We start from the raw sequence: 23,453 nt of genomic DNA, 5'->3' as shown, positions 1-23,453 counted from the left end.
AAATCAGGAGGGTTGGCATGTATGCACCAGGCTTATTTGTGCGCTGCCATGGGATCCAAATATGACAGTAATTGCGCTGGACACATTGGTGGTAAGGGTTTGGAGGAATTACCCCCATATTTACTGTAATCTCGTAATAAGGCTCCTTTGTATTTGTCTTACAGTTGTGTTTGCTCCATTTAATGTAGGCATGCAAGTCCCAGAAGTAAAAGAAAAAAAAGTAGAAATGGGAGAGGTCTTCATGCTTGACACAGACTATATGCTCTTATGTGAAATTTCTCACCCAATCCTTTTTTCTGTGCTACCAAGAGCCACCTCTTTCAATGTAGTGGTCCCTTGTTCACAAGCCTGTCCGTCTATGCTCACCCAAGATGGCTGCGTGGAAGGACACGGCGTGTCGGCGCATTGGGCATTGCAGTTGTTGGCTTGTGCTGCGCCTGCGCGTAGGTTCCCTGCCCTGGACGAGCACGGCTTTCGGGCTGTCAGACTAGCCGCCTGGGTCGTGCGCATGCGCGCGTCGCCCTCTCTGAAGTTTGTGCGCGCTCTCTGCGAGGAGTGTCCTGGCGAGAGTTTCCGCCGGGTGGGGCCGGGTGAGGCAGGCGGGACGGACGGACGGACGCGAGGAGCGCTGCGGCCTGACTCAGAGCCACCGCGGGCCTGTTAGCGGAGGAGAGAGCGGCGCCAGGACGGGACGAGGCGGTGCTCCTGCCGCGGGCAACAGCCGTGCCGCGCCCCGCCCCCAGGGCAGGTAGGATCAGCGCCCTCTGCCGGGGGTCCGCGGGGGGAAGCGCCTGGGGGGGGAGGGGGCATGGGATGGCCGGGGTAGGGGAGCGAGGAAGGGAGGGAGGGAGGGAACGAATACAGGGCAGGGGCCAGGAAGGGGAGGCCCAGGGACCCTCTCCAGTGTGACCCGGGGCGGGGTGCATGGAATGCAGGGGGGGGCATGACACATGCAAGGGCTGCTGCTCTGTGGCACACCAGCAGGGACGAAGCTCTAGGACTGGGCATGTGATGATGACGTGGAGAGGAGGGTGCCTTGCTGGGATTTTAAGGCACTTGTTTGATGTGCCACATTGTTCAGGAGACGGTTATTGCTTGTGTTGGGATGTAGCAGGCCAATGAGAATGTATCAAGACCTGACAGCTTCCAGTGGCTATTTAGATTTCTGAGTGTTTACTACTGTCAGGGAGAGTCCACTTTGATCTGTGCGCTTGCATGTCTTGAGGCATGGTGGTGTAACCAAGAAAGGACAGTTGCAGGTGTTGAGGCGTAGCGGTGTATCCAAGAAAGGACAGTTGCATGGCTTGAGGCGTGGCGGCGTATCCCAAGAAAGGACAGTTGCATGGCTCGAGGCGTGGCGGTGTATCCCAAGAAAGGACAGTTGCATGGCTTGAGGCTTGGCGGCGTATCCCAAGAAAGGACAGTTGCATGGCTTGAGGCGTGGCGGCGTATCCCAAGAAAGGACAGTTGCGTGGCGGCGTATCCCAAGAAAGGACAGTTGCATGGCTCGAGGCGTGTCGGTGTAGCCCAAGAAAGGACAGTTGCATGGCTTGAGGCTTGGCGGCGTATCCCAAGAAAGGACAGTTGCATGGCTTGAGGCGTGGCGGCGTATCCCAAGAAAGGACAGTTGCATGGCTTGAGGCGTGGCGGCGTATCCCAAGAAAGGACAGTTGCGTGGCGGCGTATCCCAAGAAAGGACAGTCTTGGCTCGAGGCGTGGCGGTGTATCCCAAGAAAGGACAGTTGCATGGCTCGAGGCGTGGCGGTGTATCCCAAGAAAGGACAGTTGCATGGCTCGAGGCGTGGCGGTGTATCCCAAGAAAGGACAGTTGCATGGCTCGAGGCGTGGCGGTGTATCCCAAAAAAGGACAGTTGCATGGCTCGAGGCGTGGCGGTGTATCCCAAAAAAGGACAGTTGCATGGCTCGAGGCGTGGCGGTGTATCCCAAGAAAGGACAGTTGCATGGCTCGAGGCGTGGCGGTGTATCCCAAGAAAGGACAGTTGCATGGCTCGAGGCGTGGCGGTGTATCCCAAGAAAGGACAGTTGCATGGCTCGAGGCGTGGCGGTGTATCCCAAGAAAGGACAGTTGCATGGCTCGAGGCGTGGCGGTGTATCCCAAGAAAGGACAGTTGCATGGCTCGAGGCGTGGCGGTGTATCCCAAAAAAGGACAGTTGCATGGCTCGAGGCGTGGCGGTGTATCCCAAGAAAGGACAGTTGCATGGCTCGAGGCGTGGCGGTGTATCCCAAGAAAGGACAGTTGCATGGCTCGAGGCGTGGCGGTGTATCCCAAGAAAGGACAGTTGCATGGCTCGAGGCGTGGCGGTGTATCCCAAGAAAGGACAGTTGCATGGCTCGAGGCGTGGCGGTGTAGTTAGGGAGTTATTAGGGTTTTTATTGAGCGCCGACCTAGCTTTGGGGAGCAATGGAAAGGGCATTTGTATGCATTGAGGCACGGCGGTGTAAAGGGCCGAGGATTGTTTGGCAGTAACCAGGTTAGTCCACTTAGATTTATCAGAACAGTAAAGAAATGTGGTTGTTTTGGGGTGTGTGCATTGTAGAGTTATGGGCATTGGTTGTGTTGCTGATTGCGCAGTGCTCCAGTGTATTGACTTGGATGTTTATTTGTTGAGGACAAAGTAATTACTTGAGTTGGTTGTGGCAGCATCTAGATGAATGCAAAATGTAAGAGTGGTGGTTGGTTGAAAAGTTTACCATAACCACCATCATTGCACTGGGCAACCCTGCACACACATTGTTTACTAACCTGCCACAACATTCAATAAAGGAGGAAAATCCATATGCAAATCAGACTTGTTGGCATCGCTTGTGCACAGGCATGTTTTGCCATCAGTGTGCATTGGAGACAGCAGTGGTCTGTACATGGGTGCGGCAGTGGTCTGTGCTGGGGTGCATCCGAGAACTGTCACGGCGTTAACCACGTGGGTGTTGAAGTGTGATCTTGTTAAGAAGGCAGCTGCTGGTGTCGATGTGTTCGAGTGAGTGTGGCTGCTAGGTTTGATATTGCGTGTTGGGTTGTTGATGGCAAATGTGTTTTCAAACCCCCGCCCAACGGCCATTCTTGAGCCATTCAGTCTCAGTCTGGGAGCATAATCCAAGTGTTCAATAGATGAGGAGTGTATTTTATCAGTTGAAGCTAGGAATATCCACACCCCTATCATTTGGTAACGTCACTGTATTGGTGGGTGTATTACAAAAGCTTCCTAATATTAGATCACATATCTGTGTGACCTACTTGAAACAGCCTCTTCGTGCATGCTGTGCCCTTATCAGGGTGGTGAGCTCCAGTCACATACACTGGCAATAGAAGGATGTCTTTATTTTAATTGTATTTATTTCTAACGAGCCACAGGCATCGGGGCGCACTGTCACACGAGGACGTTTCTGAAAGACGGGACAACGAAGAGTCCGGACCTAACGGAGGATTTCATCAGACCATAACTTTTTCAGCTTTCCCAGAATACTGTGACTTTTTCTTGCTTACGGAGGCTCTCTGGAAGAGCATTCCATGCCTTGGCAGCTCTGGCGGGGAATGATTTGCTGTTCTCCTCACAGGGGACGTGAGGGGAGGAGTTCAATCAGGTGCCATGTACTAGAAGGCAGTGTTTGTGTCGGGTCAGTGATTGTTTCAAGTGTTTAGGGGCGTTGTCATATAGGAATTTCAATTGGATCCTCTTTTCTACAGGCACCCAGTCAAGGTCCCTTTGGTGGCTGGTAATATGTTCTTTCCGGATGATATTGCATATTACTCTAACAGCATTGTTTTGGATAGTTTGGAGTTTATGCACATTTTCCTTGCTAGCTCCAGTGAGAAGAGCATTGCAATAGGCCAGGCATAATGGCTCTAACTAAAATTTCAGTTCTGGTGTGAGAACAGTGGGTTTATTTGGCGCAGCACTGTAAGGTGGTAATGAGTTTTTAACAACATTATTGACATGCACCTTGGAGTTGAGCCATGCTTTCAGCACTTGCCAAGTGTCTTAACTCTTTCCTCCCCGGAATAAGGCAGTTCTCCACCTTGAAACCTTAATAGGCCCGTCTAACTTTGTCCCTTGCTTGTTTTGTGCCAGAAATCATGAGGTCCGTTTTTGAGTCATTGAGGCACATCCAATTTTTAACCATCCACTCTCTAATGGATGTGTAGATGGAATTCAGATTGGCCGAGTCTGTCTCCACAAAGGTCCGTTGTTAGTTGGAAATCATTGGCATAGTTAGTAACATGTAGGCCGTCTGTTCACGTAGAGGTTTTGTGCATATGTTGAAGAGGGCCAGCGAGATGCATGCCCCTTGAAGGACTCCATATTTGATTAGGGCTGGTTTAGAGCAGGCACTTCCCCAGCAAATGTTGGAGCTCCATTAACTCGGAAAGCAGTTTATCCATTCATTGGTATCGTTAGCGTAGTTGCTAGTGTTTTCAGCAGGTGGGAGTGGTCTAGCAAATCAAAAGTGCCTGAGAGATCCAAACGAATCAGCAGCCCAGTTTTACTTTTGTCTAACCTTTCCAACATTTGGGTTTGTAAGTTGGTCATGGCACTTTCTGTCCGGCGATTACTCCTAAAGCCCGACTGTTTTGGGTGAAATATAGATGATGATTCAAAATGGGTCTGTAGCTGCAAAGCGGCCACTTTAGCGGTCTTAAATTAGCTGAGTCCTTGGGGTCAAGTCCTGGTTTCTTTATAAGAGGGGTTACTGCAGCTTCCTTAATGGCTATTGGTACATTTCTATGTGCAAAGAGATGCATTGACAGAAGTGGAGCAAAAATGTGTGTTGCTTAGTATGGTCTTAGTTGGCATATCTCCTGGGCAAGAAGTGGGCCTTAAGTTAGACAGGATTTTCTTAATTTCTTCACTAGTGATGTCTTTATAATAAAACCCTGGCAGTGTCTTTCCATTTATTTCGCCGTTCTGTGGATTTTGTTCAGGAGATGTTACTAAATAGTTCTTTCAATTTTTGACCTTTTTCCGTGCCAATAGTACTTGGGATAGGGTAGTTGGTTTTTCGCCTTTCTTATATATTTCAAACTATTTCCTTGTAAAATTGCCTTTTTTTTGGTATCAAATTCTGGTTTTGTACGTTATTTTTTTTACATTTTTTTTTCTTTTCTCTAGACATTTCCATCTTTCTATTGTCTGCTGTTTTATTTTTTTTTTACTGTGTACATTGTTGTATCCTAGAACGGGGGTCTACAGACTTTGGCTGTCCAGATGTTTTGGACTACAGCTGCTATGGCCGCTTTACGGCATAGCCAATGGTGAGGCATTACGGGAGTTGTAGTCTAGAGAGCCCAGGTTGCATATCCTCTGCCTAGAACATGAAATCTTGGAAAAAGGTGCCTAGAAGTTTGTACGTTTGGTTCTGTTTCCACTTTCCTGCTATGAAGGCTTTGCTTAAATTGTATTTTTACAAATGTGTTCACAATCAAATTCTGTTAGCATATTAGGAATTCCGGCCGAGTGTAATGGATGACGGGCCGTTTTAATGATTGCCAACTAACGATAGCTTTAATTTTTTAAATAAGTGTAATTTAAAAAAGTCCATGGGATATTTTAGTGTTTGTGTGTAAGGCTTGCTTTAAACCACTTTCCAATCAGCACACTCCTAGGGTGTCCCAGATCCTCGATAGCTTAGTCGTGCTCGAGCCCAGGATGTCCTGGTGGTCCTGTGGGGAGGGTGGGGGGCGCTTTACTTGGATGGGCACTTGCGGAGATGTGGACAGGCCCATCCTCGCAGTAGCATGTGTCCTTGCTTCTCCGCTGCAGTCCGAGATCACAGATTGCAGTCTCTGTTGGGTGGAGCTGCATTCCTCCCGGCCTCGGCTCACTCTCTCAGGTGCTGGTCTGCTCCTCGCCCCCACCCCGAGGTGCCCCCTCCAGGGAGCAGAGCCCGCTAGGGCCCCAGGCTGGGGGCTGGAGGGAGAGAGGGGGGCCTCCGTGCCTCGGCTCACTCTCGCCGGGGCACCCTGTGGGTGTCTTGGGCTACGTGGATAGGTCTTGGAGCATGAATTCTTATGGGCAGTGTCTCCTTCTCTTCCGAGGTGGGCTCGTGGAAAGTGTGCATTTCTGCCTGTACCCCAGCCTCCCCCACAGCAGAGTCTGTAGGCTGGGCGAGTCACTTCCGGTTGCTTCACTGCAGGCGCATCCTGCTGCTCTGGAGGCTGGGATACTTACTCACTCGCTGTGTGTCTGCAGGGACATGTGACACGAGGGGACGACCTAGCTGCCCGTTTCCTGCCAGGGTGCATCTGGGCCTCATAGTGGTACTGTGGATCCCTCCAGGCTCCCCTGCGGGAGCGGGGGTTTCAACTTGGAACTCTCGACAGACCCTGCCAACGCCCATGGCAAGGGCTTGGGGGTCCAGGGCACCTTGTGTAGGCATTCCCAGAATCCCATGCTGGGAACGCTGTACATAGCGGGTGTGCAGGGGAAGCTTTCATGGGCCCTCCAGCCATTGGTATTTTAATGTTGGTTCCTAGTTTTCACTGTACAAATTATGTGCACTGGCAAGATTTAAAGTACTCTGCTATTAAAATCTGACCATTGCACACAATGTTATATAATCTTTAAAGAAATGTAAATCTTTTAGAAATAATATGCAGTTTTACAAGTTGTTTGAGATGTATGTGGCTTTTCAGAACTCGGGGCTGATCTTTCCGTGACCTGAGAAAGGCCAGTCCCATAGAATGCTTGGAGAGGACTCCGCCCAGGTGTTGGGCCTTTCTTCCTTTCCTTTGCTCCTCGGGCAGCTTTCTCACCATGTGCCTCCCTCGAGAGCTCGCTCTCTCCTTTCCCCATGCGGGGATTTTAGGGTGGCTTTGTATTAGTTTGTTGCACGGGGTGTCTGCGGTAAACGTTGACGAAGTTTGCTATTTGTGGCTGTGGTTGTGATGTGTCTGTATTAGCCCTAAACATAAGAGTTGTATGGGCCACTTTCACTCCTTTAAAATGGGCAACTGCTCCCTAAAAATATATATGGAGTAAAAATACCCCTGATAAAACTAGGAAAGGAACACGTCGCAACTTCCACCCACGCAGCTCCATTGATATGTTTGATATGTGCACGTAGGAACACAGGAAGAAACTACAAACTACATCCGTGCCCCCCTTGTGACTGTCTTTTTAAAAAAAAATTAATATAATGGTATTACTGCCTGACTATAATCCTACATCTTCACTGTGGACGAATAGTGCAAATAAATCATTATTACGATAACATTTCCGTTTTCGAGTTAAAACATATTCTCGCTTATAAAATACTCCCATTGGGAATTGTACTTGGGTTTTCTCCCTAAAATCCTTTTACTCCCAAAATAGGGAGTCCCCCCCCCCCCCCCCCTTCCAAATCTTGAACAGTTGCTGTTTTTGCCGTAGTTTATTGGTTTGCCACACACTTTAATTAACGCGCAGACCATGCGTCCATCACTGCTGGCTTTACATACTACGTCATTTATAAACGTGGGCCACACTTGCCGTCTGTCTTCATGTTATTGTTGCAGTTTGTCACTTCTGTTTATTCAACTATTTAGGACCTTATTGCGATGTTTATCGTCTGTTGGTGGTGATGGCGGCAGTTTATGTACATTGTTTTTCATCTCTTTACCCCTTTTCACCTAACGGGTGATTCACTGGATACATGCACATTTCTTTTAAAATTGTTGCAGTGCATCGTGGGGGTTTAATACACGCCTGAAATGTTTGCAGGCTGGTTGTGACATATTTGCAGCCTCTCCATGATGCCGCTTGTGGCATGTTTGCAGGCTCCCAACGATCACGCATGCACGCCGCTTGTGGCATGTTTGCAGGTTCCCAATGATCGTGCCCGCCGCTTGTGGCATGTTTGCAGGCTCCCAACGATCACGCATGCACGCCGCTTGTGGCATGTTTGCAGGCTCCCAACGATCACGCAGGCCGCTTGTGGCATGTTTGCAGGCTCCCAACGATCACGCAGGCCGCTTGTGGCATGTTTGCAGGCTTCAAACGATCACGCAGGCCGCTTGTGGCATGTTTGCAGGTTCCCAATGATCGTGCACGCCGCTTGTGGCATGTTTGCAGGTTCCCAATGATCGTGCACGCACGCCGCTTGTGGCATGTTTGCAGGCTCCCAATGATCGTGCCCACAGCTTGTGGCATCGTTTGCAGGCTCCCAACGATCACGCAGGCCGCTTGTGGCATGTTTGCAGGCTGCCAACGATCACGCATGCACGCCGCTTGTGGCATGTTTGCAGGCTCCCAATGATCGTGCACGCAGGCCGCTTGTGGCATGTTTGCAGGCTCCCAACGATCACGCAGGCCGCTTGTGGCATGTTTGCAGGCTCCCAATGATCACGCATGCACGCCGCTTGTGGCATGTTTGCAGGCTCCCAACGATCACGCATGCACGCCGCTTGTGGCATGTTTGCAGGCTCCCAATGATCGTGCACGCAGGCCGCTTGTGGCATGTTTGCAGGCTCCCAATGATCGTGCACGCAGGCCGCTTGTGGCATGTTTGCAGGCTCCCAATGATCGTGCACGCAGGCCGCTTGTGGCATGTTTGCAGGCTCCCAATGATCACGCAGGCCGCTTGTGGCATGTTTGCAGGCTCCCAATGATCGTGCACGCAGGCCGCTTGTGGCATGTTTGCAGGCTCCCAATGATCGTGCACGCACGCCGCTTGTGGCATGTTTGCAGGCTCCCAATGATCGTGCACGCACGCCGCTTGTGGCATGTTTGCAGGCTCCCAATGATCGTGCACGCACACCGCTTGTGGCATGTTTGCAGGCTCCCAATGATCACGCAGGCCGCTTGTGGCATGTTTGCAGGCTCCCAACGATCACGCAGGCCGCTTGTGGCATGTTTGCAGGCTCCCAACGATCACGCAGGCCGCTTGTGGCATGTTTGCAGGCTCCCAATGATCGTGCACGCAGGCCGCTTGTGGCATGTTTGCAGGCTCCCAATGATCGTGCATGCAGGCCGCTTGTGGCATGTTTGCAGGCTCCCAATGATCACGCAGGCCGCTTGTGGCATGTTTGCAGGCTCCCAACGATCACGCAGGCCGCTTGTGGCATGTTTGCAGGCTCCCAACGATCACGCTGGTCGCTTGTGGCATGTTTGCAGGCTCCCAACGATCACGCATGCACGCCGCTTGTGGCATGTTTGCAGGCTCCCACCGATCACGCAGGCCGCTTGTGGCATGTTTGCAGGCTCCCAACGATCACGCACGCACGCCGCTTGTGACATGTTTGCAGGCTCTCACTGATCACGCAGGCCGCTTGTGACATGTTTGCGGGCTCTCGCTGATCACGCACGCCGCTTGTGGCATGTTTGCAGGCTCCCAATGATCGTGCCCGCACGCCGCTTGTGGCATGTTTGCAGGCTCCCAATGATCGTGCCCGCACGCCGCTTGTGGCATGTTTGCAGGCTCCCAACGATCACGCATGCACGCCGCTTGTGGCATGTTTGCAGGCTCCCAACGATCACGCAGGCCGCTTGTGGCATGTTTGCAGGCTCCCAATGATCGTGCCCGCACGCCGCTTGTGGCATGTTTGCAGGCTCCCAACGATCACGCATGCACACCGCTTGTGGCATGTTTGCAGGCTCCCAACGATCATGCATGCACGCCGCTTGTGGCATGTTTGCAGGCTCCCAACGATCACGCAGGCCGCTTGTGGCATGTTTGCAGGCTCCCAATGATCGTGCCTGCACGCCGCTTGTGGCATGTTTGCAGGCTCCCAACGATCACGCATGCACGCCGCTTGTGGCATGTTTGCAGGCTTCCAACGATCACGCATGCACGCCGCTTGTGGCATGTTTGCCGGCTCCCAATGATCACGCATGCAGGCCGCTTGTGACATGTTTGCAGGCTCCCAACGATCACGCACGCACGCCGCTTGTGACATGTTTGCGGGCTCTCGCTGATCACGCACGCCGCTTGTGGCATGTTTGCAGGCTCCCAATGATCACGCAGGCCGCTTGTGGCATGTTTGCAGGCTCCAAATGATCGTGCCCGCACGCCGCTTGTGGCATGTTTGCAGGCTCCCAACGATCACGCATGCACGCCGCTTGTGGCATGTTTGCAGGCTCCCAACGATCACGCAGGCCGCTTGTGGCATGTTTGCAGGCTCCCAATGATCGTGCCCGCACGCCGCTTGTGGCATGTTTGCAGGCTCCCAACGATCACGCATGCACGCCGCTTGTGGCATGTTTGCAGGCTCCCAACGATCACGCATGCACGCCGCTTGTGGCATGTTTGCAGGCTCCCAACGATCACGCAGGCCGCTGAAGTATCTCGGTGATCAAATAGGCCGTTTGTGGCTCGCTGACTGGCAAGGGCCCGCCTCTGGTTCTCCGCCTCGGCTGTGCATGCGCCCAGGGGCTGTGAACAACCCAGATTCAGGGAGCGGCCCTCTGCTCGCTGGCAGGAAGTGCAGGCCTAGCAGCACAGAATGCCTCGCCTGCAGCCATACATGTATCTTGCTGCCTTTCAGAGTGCGGCGTGATTGCAAGCAAAAGTATGTGCTCACGGCGATGGGAAACGGGAGGCAGCACTGGCGCGCGTGCGATCGGAGCCAAGGGGGTATTCAGCGGCTCCAGCACTCACTCGCCTCTATGCAGTGTGAACATGTCTCCACCGTAGTGCCAGTGCCATCGTACCTGCGCACCCGTTCAGGGGTGGAAATGAAGACTGGAAGGGCAGCTCCTGGGCAGCCCGCATCAGGCAGTGGCCAGTAGGTGCCAATGGGGAACGAGGAGCTGGTTTGAGAAATCTCAAGCTGCCCGTTTAGTTGTGGCTTTCACACCGAGTGCACCATGCACAACAGCAAACACTGCACGTCATGTTATATGTGAAGGTCTCTTGTCCAAAGCAAGGCCCGCTGGTCGGCTGCATTGCGTGCCTTACGCCTTGCCGGTCCCTTCGCAGGACCTCAGTGACGTTCACATAGCCCCGCTGGGGTGCCCTACATTATCACACCAGTTTGTAGTGCAACTCTGGGAAGGAGTGAAGCTCACCACTCCCGGGGTAATGGAGCGCAATGTGGAGCTGGGTCGGGTAGACTGGTCTGTTTGCAGGGCGAGGGAAGCGTACAGGCCGCGGGACTCCGCCATTGCCTGCTCCCTGAGCTGGCCTGTTAGCCAGTGAGGGACAGCCAGGTAGGGGGGCGGCAATGGACTACAGAATGTACACGGATGTATGGCAGATAGGCAATGATGCTACGGGTCAGCGAGAGGTCCTTTCTTCCCGGAAGTAGTGTAAGCAGGCTGTGTGCCTGCGTTGCACCCGGCTTGTGACTGAACCCCAGCTTGCTGCTCTCCTGCATGCTATTCCAGTTGCTCCAGTGCAGCTGGTTGTATGTGTTTTACATTTTTTCGTAGTAAAACGTAGCTATCACATTGCCATGGAAAAGAAAACAATACCCCCCAACCCCTCCTTTGAGCACCCCAGTACAGCGCATCTGAAGTTCTACTTGCATATAAAACTATTAAGCTTAACACAGTACGTCTAATGTCATCTCACTGTTGTGGAGTTTAACCATGGAAGTCCTGGTTCTCTTATATTTCGTATTGCGATTAAAGCGTTTCCACACTCAAGAGGTGTTTTTCACACCCAGGCCTATAGTGTTACAAGGTGTTGTTCATACACACAGGGTTATACGCTCGCATTGGGAGCATAATCCAGTTGCTGCGGGGGTCCCCCAGCGGTTGATGTGTGCTGCATTTGTTCAACATAGTAACATCTGAAAGGGTCCCAGTAATCAAGGGTACTCTCTTGTCCCACACACATTCATAAAGTTCAGCCAATTCTGAAAACCTGGTCCGTTGCGCTTCCCCCAGTTTCTTGTGTTTATATATCTGGCAGCTATTCTTGCAATTCCCAGTATTTTTTTTTTTCTTGGAGCGGGAGCTCCCCCCCACCTCGGTCATTGGTAACAACCACAGCCCCGGGGAGTAGTTTCTCGGGGATGTTAACATTTGAGACATGGCTTCCTCAGTTTTCCCCCCAAAAAGGGTCTGATATGTATGTGGGAAGGACCGTAGATCCCAATCACATCGTTTCCAAAAGGGGGATTTTTCTTGTAAAAATTAGTGCAGACGAGCGGGTGAATAGGCTTGGTGTAGGAACTTGAAATGAATTCCTCAGCGCAGGTTACGGGTCTGTGTGCTCTTCATTTAGCCCTGTCTCTAGTGTCCGCTCCCACCTGGTTCTGAACTTCTGGGCTCTCTTCTGTGATCTGATAATTTCGTAGATGGTGCACACCAATTTCCTAGTGGACAGTGGGTTAATCACATATTGAAGTATTGGGGAAGGGGCGGGGGCTTGTGGGAAACCTGACCATTTGGATGTAATCCCTTGCCTGAGGTGGAAATAGAGCAGCATAGTCATGGCCGTCCATTCGCCTCTAGTTTTCAGGGCATCTCAGGGTCCAGACTCCCAGTCTCTCGAAGTGTCTGGAATACCTTCTCATGTGAGATTTGGACCCCACAGACTTTAAATATATAGGAACATGAGGGGAATGGCAGGCCCCCCCACCTACCACCAGGCATATTTGGCACCAGTCTTTACATGTGGTTTCCACTGGTTGGATCTCGGATTGTGCCACCTTTCCCCCAATTACACCATAGCATTTCCTTTAAATGGTTAGTGTTGGTGATGACTCTCGCTAGGGGGGGTATGTGGGAGTTTGGTCGTGGGGGACCACCAACACACAATGCTGGATCTGTGCAGCTAGAAAATATAATTCAGTCCCTACCCGCCTTGTTTGTAGGGTAGGGTAGGGTAGGGCAAGGGTGTCTGCCTGTTTGCCTGCCCATACCAGTCGTACCACCATGCTCTTAAGTCGGGACCAGAAGCTCACAGGGGGCCAGGTTGGCACATTGTTAATTATGTATAGGAGTTTAGGAAGGATCATCATTTTTGCTTGGGAGATAGGTAGGAGGGTCCACAATACCACACTATGTTCCAGTATTTCGAGTGTTTTTACATAGCTTTCCCTGTATAGATCTCCCTTGAATGGGGTCACATGGACGGATGCCCATATCGTATGCCTTGGGGGCACCACCAAGTCCCTCCCTATGTTTGATTGTTGAACACTCAGGGTCAGAGGTAGGACTTCCAACTTGGTCTAATTTATTCTTAGTCCAGAGAGTTCCTTGAACTTGCTTATTTCTTGTGTCAATGGGGGTAGGTTCTGGCCGGGATGCTTCACATATAGGAAAATTATGGAGAGGTGTGATTGTATGTTTATGCCCTGATGGGCGTAATATTCTCACATGTAGCAGGCCAGCGGTTCAACTTTAAGGGCGGACTGGATTGGCAACTGGGCATTCCTGGCACGTCCCCCGTGTTGGGTAAATGTATCCCGAGGTCATTCGATTAGTGTACACTGTGGTTCCAGGGCAGTGTATAGCAGTCAGATCCACCGTATAATTGTGAGACCAAACTCGGAATGGCAGAGGACTTTGAATAGGAAGGGCCATTCTACAGAATCCAAGGCCTTCTCTGCATCCAGTGTGTCCACTGCTATGGGAATTTCCAGGTTGACGTTATGCATAAGTGTGAATAGCTGCCTTAGGTTATTTTGAGTAGACTGCCAAAGTTTTTTGAGTAAAGTTTTTAGCTCTATAGACATATAAAAAAAAAAACAAGTCCCGCCACCACTGGTGCGTGCATCGCGCCCAGGGCTGTGGCGCAGAAAAAACCCTTGTCTTGGATTCTTTTTAATGGTCCGTGCATGCGAATCCCCTGTGCACCTTCTTTCTTTCAAATGTAACCCCACATCGTGATCATGTGCATAGCCTCTAGTGTCGTATCAGGGCGGTGTGTTGGTTCCTAGGCAACATGGCTTGCTAACGCACTGCCCTGCACACAACGTAGTTAAGAAGTGTATATGCATATAGAATACAACATGGTGTTCCCAATTCACTTTGCTACAGCTCATTGTGGTCAGGATTGAGTTGAAGTAACAAAACGAAGAAACTTTATCCATTCCCACCGTGCATTTTGAAGAAGAAAATAGAAGATCATAGCTGGAATGAACATACCCAGAGGTAATTTCCTGCCTAATTACGCATGGTGGCCAAGAACACACAAACTATGAGCATGCCCGTTGCACTGGTGCCCCTTCACTCATCTTTTTTCTATATTCATGATCACGATGTGGGGTCACATTTGAAAAAAGGTGAACAGGGGATTTGCATGCACGGACCATTAAAAAGAATGTAAGAGAAGGGTTTTTTTCTGCGCCACAGCCCTGGGCGCGATGCACACATCACGCACCAGTGGTGACGGGACTTGTTTTTAAAAAAAAATGCCTATAGAGCTAAAAACATTTGCAGCGGCAAAAAGAGCATATGTGCTTTAATTATTAGACATGGGTTGTCCTCCTAACCCAGCTGCTAAATAAGTCCTTTCTCCCCCTAGGTGGTTGGTGGGCCCCGCTACTACTTGCGGATAGAAGATGCAATCTGAACAGATAAGAAATTGGTCCTGAAGAAGATGATATCAAGATATCATCGAAACCGGTCGACCTGATATTCGACAGATGTCTTCAACAGAAGACACCGTCCAACAATAACTGACTTTTTACAATGCCTTGTATCTAGACGAGATCTAAGAGGCACCTTGGATTAATTCCTAAAGAACACTTGCACCTATTTTGTAAACTGGTGCCAGATACATTGTTTTAAGGTTTCCATAAGAGTAATTAATACTTGAGGTATAACCATAGATGGAGGGGGAAGCACACACCATGGAGGGTGAATAAAGCTGGAAAATCCCACGTTGGGTGCTACTTCACCCCATTTGTTCTATCTGCTTAAATTTCAAACTTTTAGTTTAACATTTTTTGGTGTTTTCTGTGTCTTAAGATAGCCCAGCCATTTTCAGGGCTCCTTTTGACCAATCATCCATCGTAGAGCTAAGGTCAGTTCCCTCTTCTACCTATCCTCTTTTAGATAGGCAGACCACCATACGCATCCTAGGGACAGTTTCATCCTGCAGGGTCATGGTGTTCTTCCAGTCAAGGTCATAATGGGTAACATAATTATATTAGTCCTTGCTCTTCAAGTTGTTTGGAGCAATTGTATTCAGTATGATGGCCTACACTCTGTTTTGTGTGATACGATGTTAGAAAATGACAGGCTTTTGATATCCCTGGAGGATTAGTTATATATTTAATTTTGGTTTTCCACACCTGTATGTGTTTTGCTGCGTATCTTTAACAGTCCCCGGCTGAGGGGTAATGCACACTGCTGTGGCGTGTTCCTGGGTCACTCTTTTACCATTCACTGAAATCAATTGGCCCAAATACAACACCTCCCGCTGACCATACTACAACTTTAGCCTGTCCACCCTTGATCAGCTAGCAGTTGTAACAAGGTAATGGAGTATTCCCGGCACTGTTGTTCAGTAGTGCTACACTCCCATAGATATCCACATATTGGACAATGGTGCTGGGAACACAAATATTACTTAGGTCTTAATGTAAGACATTGTTGAATATACTTGGGGACTCACAAAACCCTTGACGTCTTGTATGTTGGAATCGGCTCCTGACAAATGTAAACGCAGTGAGGTATTGAGTCTATAGATGTAAAGGAACTTAGAAAAAGGTAGTCTTCTGAACCACCACAGTAAAATGAGTAGCCTCAGTGGATATGTTGCACAATATTGTAGCAGGATTAGGAACCACAGGAAACTCTGCCTGCACTACTCATTGAGGGCGCGCAAATACAGAATCCTATTCCAACTAGCCCCCTTCAGTTTCTTCACTGGGTAAATGGCCATATTGCACAGAGAATTGGAGAGTACTATAATACCCTGATGTAAAAGCCATTATGGTGTCATAAATTCACTCCTCCGCTGCCTTTGATAGAGGGTGCTGTTTAACTCTGGGCAACAAGGGGCATGGTTTTAATGTGATGCATATTGGCGTAACACTTGAGCCCTATGTCATGCAGATTATTTGTCCACAACTTGTCTGGTATTTGGGACAGATCTTCTGGAACAAGAGGGGGCATTTCTTACAAGTAGCTTAGAACATGGAAGGGGGCTGTATTATATCATTGATTTGCAGGGTGACACATACCTCTAGTAATAGCTCCCCCTCATTTTCTTTATTCTCAAAGATTCTCCTCTGAAATCTTTCAATGGTTGGACAGGATCAATACACAAAATTATGCACCACTCCCCATTAGCAGAGTCAACTGCTATCATCGCAATCCTGTCCTTCGATACCAAAACTCCTGCTATCTCCAGTATGATAATGGTTTCTGCAACTTCTTGTGGTTGAGCAGGCCGAATTCAGAGGGCACCCATCAATACTTATTAGCTACATGTGGCACTGCAGTGAATAGTACTGTAATCCCATGTGTGGGTTATCAAGGGCCACTGGTATTCTTCTTGCCACTGCATCACTGCCAAATGCATGTATAGTTAACATTACCCTCACGGTACACATGGGGTGTCGGAACACACCACACCTCTTTCGGTATCTCTCACAACACATGTCTCTCACCAATTGCCTTTATCCATAGTCTGGTGGTCCCTGCGCCCTCATTGTCCCATCATGGCGCTTCAGCTCGGCCCCCGCAGGCCAAGAGTCAGCATTGCAGGCTTCCCCTGCTCAATCCTGCCTCCCCCTCCATCCCCTGGGCCCTGCTTGGGTGAATGCATCCATGGGTGCAACGAGGGCCTAACCCTCTGCACCCCAGCTCCCTGTGCCATTTCCACTCCGGCACCCAGGTGAGCTCCCATCCCCTGGGACCTGATTGGTCCACCTCCCTTTTATCCTCAACTTTCCCAGGGCAGCCCTCTGCCCGGCAGCCCCTGCGGCTAAGGGCGGCTGCTACATCGGCAGCTCCAAGATGTGTCTGCAGGTGTCCACAGGGGAAGCAAATGAAGCCAGCAGTGAAAAGACACCACAAAAACTGTAAGTGTGGCATGGGTGGGGTGTAGAGCAATTACTCTACTCCAGAAAGCCCCCGCCACTCTACCTTACCTTTCCATAACGTAGACTGCCATAGACTCGCACCATGCATACTTAGAGAGATTTGTGACCACCAGCCTAAATCTATTCATGGCTGGACTGTATATGTTGCCTTGCATCATATACTAATACACTTCCCAATGTTAACTCGTACCACATCTAGAGAAAACTGAAGATCAGGCTGCGGCACATTTAGACAGGTGTAACAATATTAGCATGTGCCACAATGAGATGCAATTCTTAACTTTAGCCTGCGTCGCATCTAGATAGAAATATGAATGTTGGCATGCACCACACTTAAATGAAACTGTGAATGTTAACAAGTGCCACACTTGGATGGAATCGGGATCACTAGCCTGCCTCACATCCAGATAGGATATTGAGGATTAGCAAGTGCCACACTCAGATGGAGTAATGAATGATGGCAAGCTTCACACCTAGACATAACTGCAAGGACAGCAATGCAAATTAACCATTTCACCCTCTGCATGCTCCCCTCAAATTCTAACCAAACACAACCACAACCCTATAGCACAACAATCCGCACAAACTTCACTACATTGCAACAACAAAACAAACCACACGTAGACTCGCACAGCAGCACACAATGACTACCGACTGTAAAACACCCCAAGCCCAGTCAAAGGACCCACCGGGCTGAGGCTGCCAACAGCACATCACTGCTCTCTTGCACTTTTCCAGCTTATTCCCACTAAGCAATTCAAGCTCAAAAATTGGAAAAGCAAGCACATGGGCGCATCCATTTTGTGAAATGGATGCCCGCTTGTGCTGGCTTTTGCTGGCTTTTGCTTTTGCGGCACTAATGAAGGAAAAGCCAGCCAGCTGTAGTAAACAAAAGCTACCACTTGGTGGCTTTTCCTTCATTGGTGCCGGGAAATATTCAGTTGGATTTGCTTGCAAGATGAAGGGAAGCTCTTGTCATGTGGTAGAGAGTGACCCGCCACTGGTAGTGGAGACCTGCTACTTGGAGAGCTGTGATAGCATTTATACAGGTCAGTCTAGGTGAGATTTGGCCAACACCACCAGATATGCATGCGTGTCCCAGCCTCGCCAGTAGAGTCCCATTTCATCTTTGCTTATGTGTTGTTGCCTAACTGGAGTCCGATACCATCTCTAGAGACTGTTTTAAATCCTCTGTTGGCGTATTGTCCACTAGTCAAAGCTTTTTTTTATTTCCCTTCCAAATTTTCACCCAATTCTCCTGTTAAGTAGATGCCCACCTCCCTGTGCCAGGCCTTTGTGTGTAGGGGGAGTGCATTCTTTAGCCCTGCAATATCGTTGAAACTAGGCCTTCTGATTTGAGGCTGCCGTTCCTGTGAGGGAACCGTTTACTGCTACTCTGTTTGGTTTTTGCATGACGCAATGATGTAGTTGGCAGTATTTAATCCGCTGGCGTTCTTAATCGACAAATGTAGCTTTGCGGGATTCAGAAGAATGGATTGCGCCCCATGAGAATAGAATAGTTACAAATTCACATCCTCCATCCATAGTGCTGTTTAATGCTCCCGTCAAATCTGTATTATAAGGGCGTGTTTATGTTAAGACGGAAAGCTGATGCATGACCAATTGTCTAGCCCTGTGAGGAAGCTATGGCATGTAGCTTTGGGGTTTGCCAACAGAAGCCGGAACTCTTTCCCCACCCTTTCAGCACCGAGTGCTCAAACCAGTCCCTAATCACTCAAAGTTGGGCATATTATCTACAAATTTTAGGAGAGTGGACATGTCCCTCCTCTATCGCTATGAGACATTAATCTTAGCTGATGCTATTGTTTCTTGCCAGAGCATTGTCCGATTGGTTAATTTCCTGAGATCCCTTTTTAGTGGTACAGAACAAGTCGTGGTACTTTGCTTGCTATAAGGTGCAATAACGAGACTGAGGATGAACCCATTTGAAGGAGTAACCATATGTAAATGGGGAATTTGGGTTGTAGATTTAGACCCCAAACTTGTGGTGTGTGGTTTTTTGTTTTCGTTTTGTGGGCCACGGTTTATTGTTTATGGGGTTTAGTCCCTTATGACCCTTGGTGTTTGTTTTTTTAAGAATACTTTAATGCTTGTGATTAGTTTTATATGTAGTCTCTTATTCCTTGCAATTGATTATGTGGGTAGTAGCCAGTATTGGATTTTGTGTCTATGGAGGTCCTTTAATGCTTGTGGATGATGGTTCCATTTTGTTGCACGGTCAGTCCTTTATCCTTTGCTGCTTGTGCTGCATTGCGGGGTCAGGGGTTTCTTAATGCTTGTAGAGCTTTCCGCTTGACCACGGTACTATATTTATTATTTAGCTGGTTTAGTTGGTCATCTCTTTAAATTATTGTTTCCACCAAGACTGGAGGTAATCTAATCCTTTTCAAAGTCTTTATGTTTCTAACGTTTTGAGTACATTCATATGCATGGGGAGAAAAAACCTATTCCCATTATAATTTCTTTTTTTTTTTTTGTAAAAATGTTAACTTGTCTTAAAAGCTTAACTTTAAAACCTCTGTTTTGTTATCTATACTTATTTGGGTGCATTTTACCTTGCTTCTCTGACCCATATCGAGTATAATAATAAAATGCGAGCTCCTTCCTGTGGCATATCGTTAGAGCTGTGGGGGTGGGAGAGGGCAGAGCGCATGCTCGCTCTTGGGTGCTGGTTGTTTCCTATGTTTCCGTTGGGACTGGGAGTAAGTATGTTCCTGTTTTCCCGTTACATTGCTTCTCTCTGCGGGTGATTGTTGTAATGGAGCTACTTGGAGTCTTTCTGGTGTCATTGCTTTCGGATCCTTGAGTGTTGAACCCCTTACTATTGTGTCTTGAGATGTTTGCAAGTGGAGTAGTGTTTCGGTGCTTGAGGAGTGTGTAGGTAGCACTGGCCTTTGTGCTCTCTTGGCTCTTCAGACCCATCAGTGGGTTGGCCCACATCACTTAACCGTGTTGCTGTGTGCTTGTGTGTAGGTGGTGAAATGTTGCCGAGTGCTGGGATGGAAAGTGGCCCCTCTTGGAGCGTGTCCTAGTGCGGTGTGCAGCGTGTTGCATGCTAATGCAGTGTGCACAGACTCCTGGCGAGTAAGACCTGGTCTGCTGTGTGTATGCATAGAATTGAGGTGGTGAGCGGCTAGTAGCTAGCTGCATGAATTGTTGACTCCTGGTCTAATGCAAATTTGGATCCGTGGTTGATCATGATGGGTGAATATGTTGATACCCGTAATCTTGCACTGCATCTGTAAGAAGTCGCACTTTTGCAAGAATGAGTAGCCTTACATGATTGGTGGATATAGGCTTCCCATACTTTATAGCTTACCTAATACATGTATAAGTGCACATTTCATGTTGCAAGCTACTAGCCGGGCATAAAGTCACCTGCCTCCCTCACTTCTATACATACCCAAAGCGCACACTTTTCTTACTTGCCCAAGGTCAATTATCCTCAACAAATAGCCAGTGGCGAGCGCACGTTTGGACGTTCAACAATGTTGCTTTGCCAAGAGTGTATGTTATTAATATGCAATCCTATTAATGTGCAATCCCTTGTAGAAGTCCCAAGTTTATATTGTGCCCCCAAACACTCCACCCACAAAACGGTTGATCAAACTTGATCGAATTGTAAAGGCACCCTGCTGAAGCACTTCCTCTGTATGCCACTTCTGTTCGAATTGACACCTATAGTCCATCCATTACAATTAAAATATACTGAATAGAACTCGTGATAAAGAAACCACCACCACCTGGTTATTCGCATTACAGGGCTTCTGTTGGGTAGTGTGGTAGCCCTCTAAGATCCTTCCTACAAATGCATCCTCGTGAGAACAGGCACTGCTGTGTGGTTGGTTTGGCAGAATTTGCCACAGGGCTTAAAGGCCTTAATGGTATTGTTTATTTATAAAGCGCCTATACATAGGCAAGTGTTTCAAAACCCTCAAAGAGGGTGGTAACAGGGGAAAAAGTCACTCGGAGCCCTAGTCTGCACAGACAGAGTAAGTGCGTAAAATACATTTAACAGTTTGGGATACAGCAAATAGGCATGACAGCGATTCTGCAGTTTTTACCAGTGCAGACAAGGGTGAACGGACAGACGACCTTCAGGCTCAGTGCCTACAGATCGTGAAAGTGCATATGGTACAGGGAGGGGGAGGTCGAAGTGCACCCTGTCGGTGGAGACTGGTGTAAGTGCAGAGAGAGCAACTCTCTTGGGTTAATTCTCAAGTGCAGTGAGTGTGGGAGGGGTTTAGGGCCTTGAGGCAAGTGCGAATGAGGACTGGCAGGGTTGCCAGGGCCCTATGAGAATGAGTTACACCAGGTGGCCAGTCAGCAAGCTGTAAGGAAGAGAAGGAGAAAGGGGAAAGAGCATAGACCTATGACTTAATTGCCTGTGGTAAAGTGTGATTCCTGCCCCCTTACCTCCACCTCAGTTGAGGCTGTGGGAAGTGGACATGGAATAACAAGTCATGTTTTATGATAATAGGTACCCCAGGAGTTGACCTAGCGCTTGGGACAGCCTTCCTGAATGTTTGCACCTATTAGCATAATTTAACAAAATACAGCCAGGAAATGTGTGCAGTTCTTTGGACACAGACACCATTTTGAAGCATTACTCTGAAATATGCAATTGACACTGATCGTAGTAAATTAATATATTTTTAATATCACATCTTCTACAAGCTCTAATTTGCATTGCACATGCTATACACAAAAGCAACTGCGAAATAGCACATTACATACATATGAAAAGGACTGCTATGTAAGCGAAGAGCATGGTTTACATTTATCTAGAAAAGGACAAGTGATCATTTTAGTTCAGCTGCTTGAGTGACCTGGGATTTATACTATGCTATGGAGTAACATACCAGACGCTTTAATCTCAAAATGAACACAGCAAGATTTCCACATTTAACTCGCGCTTTAGGGAAAGATGTGCTGCATACGAATCGACCACGGTTTCCTGTTTGGAGGGACCTGCTTATCTCTCGCCTCACCTGTGGAATCTGTGATGACGGATCTCTTCACCAGCCCCCGGGATGCAAGTCTGCTGATTGCTGTGTGAACCTTCTGCCCCTTCCCCCAGTACGCTTGCCCTTTATATCTAAAACGGGACTTAGTCTAATATATGTGCGTCATTTCCGCCACCTGGAACGTTCAGGCCTAATGCTTAAGAGGCTTCCTTACGCTTAAGAGTGTTCCTTTGCTCTTCTTGAACATGCAGTATTCGATATGTACACTCTGAAGACCTGTCGTGTCTGTTGTTCAATGACTATTCTATTGCATTCTATGGTTTTTGGTTCAGTACAGGACTAAAGCCGGTCTGTTTCTTGGTGAGGACGGTCTATTGGTATTTCCTGACCTTTGACGGCTTATCAGATCTAAATAGTATAAAAAGCAACTCTTCAACTTGCTACATGCCGTAAGACAGGAAGTTGCCACTTGCAGTTAGGCTTCTCTGCTGGAGGTGGAAGCTACGATTTCCTGAGCATCGCCTTTCACTACAGCCAAGCAGCAAGTGTATGCGTGCGTTCTTTGCTAAAAACACGTGCGTTGTTCATGGAACTAAATTATCTGAAGCAAGTGTATGCTTTTGTCCCTGTAAGCACAAAAGTGATGGGTGGAAGGTTTTGCATGAATCTGAACCACTGGCATTGCTCTGGGCACCCTTCCACACTACCGTTTTTTAGCCTGTCTGCACCATTGCAAAAGGGGTCCAGCCATATCAGTCAGGTACTGCCACCAATGGTGGTAGCCCAGCTCGAACTGCTAGGCTAGGTCCCCTCTGCACGGAAACACAAGCAACCCCAGACATGTTTCAGCCTTGTTGGGCCTCCTCAGTGACGTGCAGCTTGGTTCCCTATGGCGCAGCGATCAAGGGACCCACGTCTGGGCATACCCTCTCACATAGTGAGACAAACTGTAAGCACAAAAGTGATGGGTGGAAGGTTTTGCATGAATCTGAACCACTGGCATTATGTGGAAGCGTGTGCCTAATATTTGTAGCCTTTTGCTGTTGCTATTAACTGCTTTCATCTGTAAAGTCGCCTGATGTGTGACCAACTGTTTTACCAGGCTATAATCCGCAACATTTATCCATAATTCACAGCACCTAGGTTAGCGGTGTAGACGGGCTCTGACTCTTCACATTGCTGGGTCACGTACACTGGTTACGACGTGGGTCTCTGTCTAGGAAAAACTGCTCCTGTTCTTTCCTCACCATTCGATGTGGTAAGGCTCTTTTTCAGGACTTTTTAAATAAGTAGTCATTATTTACTTGGTTAACCAAATTGCATGGTAAACCCTTATAGCTAAACAGAGTCAGTACGAAGCTCTTGGGATTCTCTTCCCTTATGGGGATTACTACGCCAAACTCTGCCCCGAGGAAGGCGTTCTTTGAAATATAGGCCCCACAGGTGGCCTCGCTGAAACGTACTGTGATCAATGCTTGAACAAATGTTTTCTTTAGTCCTCCTATTAGTTTGGACTACAGCATCT

At 48.8% G+C, this 23,453-nt stretch overlaps 1 protein-coding gene across 2 annotated transcripts in view; it reads left to right on the top strand.

The window, feature by feature from the left end:
• The first annotated feature begins 499 nt into the window (after nucleotides 1-499).
• TLN1 (talin 1) overlaps nucleotides 500-23,453 on the top strand; it is a 1,223,782-nt gene continuing 1,200,828 nt past the window's right edge. The window contains exon 1 of one of the 2 annotated variants that reach the window (XM_069626724.1): nucleotides 500-748. The gene's annotated coding sequence lies outside the window, so the exon portion shown is untranslated. The remainder of the gene's footprint in view (nucleotides 749-23,453) is intronic. The other variant, XM_069626725.1, reaches the window with a different exon arrangement.

This window comes from Ambystoma mexicanum, chromosome 6p, assembly GCF_040938575.1.
Source record: "Ambystoma mexicanum isolate Mex_15411 chromosome 6p, UKY_AmexF1_1, whole genome shotgun sequence".
Taxonomy (NCBI): domain Eukaryota; kingdom Metazoa; phylum Chordata; class Amphibia; order Caudata; family Ambystomatidae; genus Ambystoma; species Ambystoma mexicanum.
This window is presented reverse-complemented; position numbering and strand designations above follow the sequence as displayed.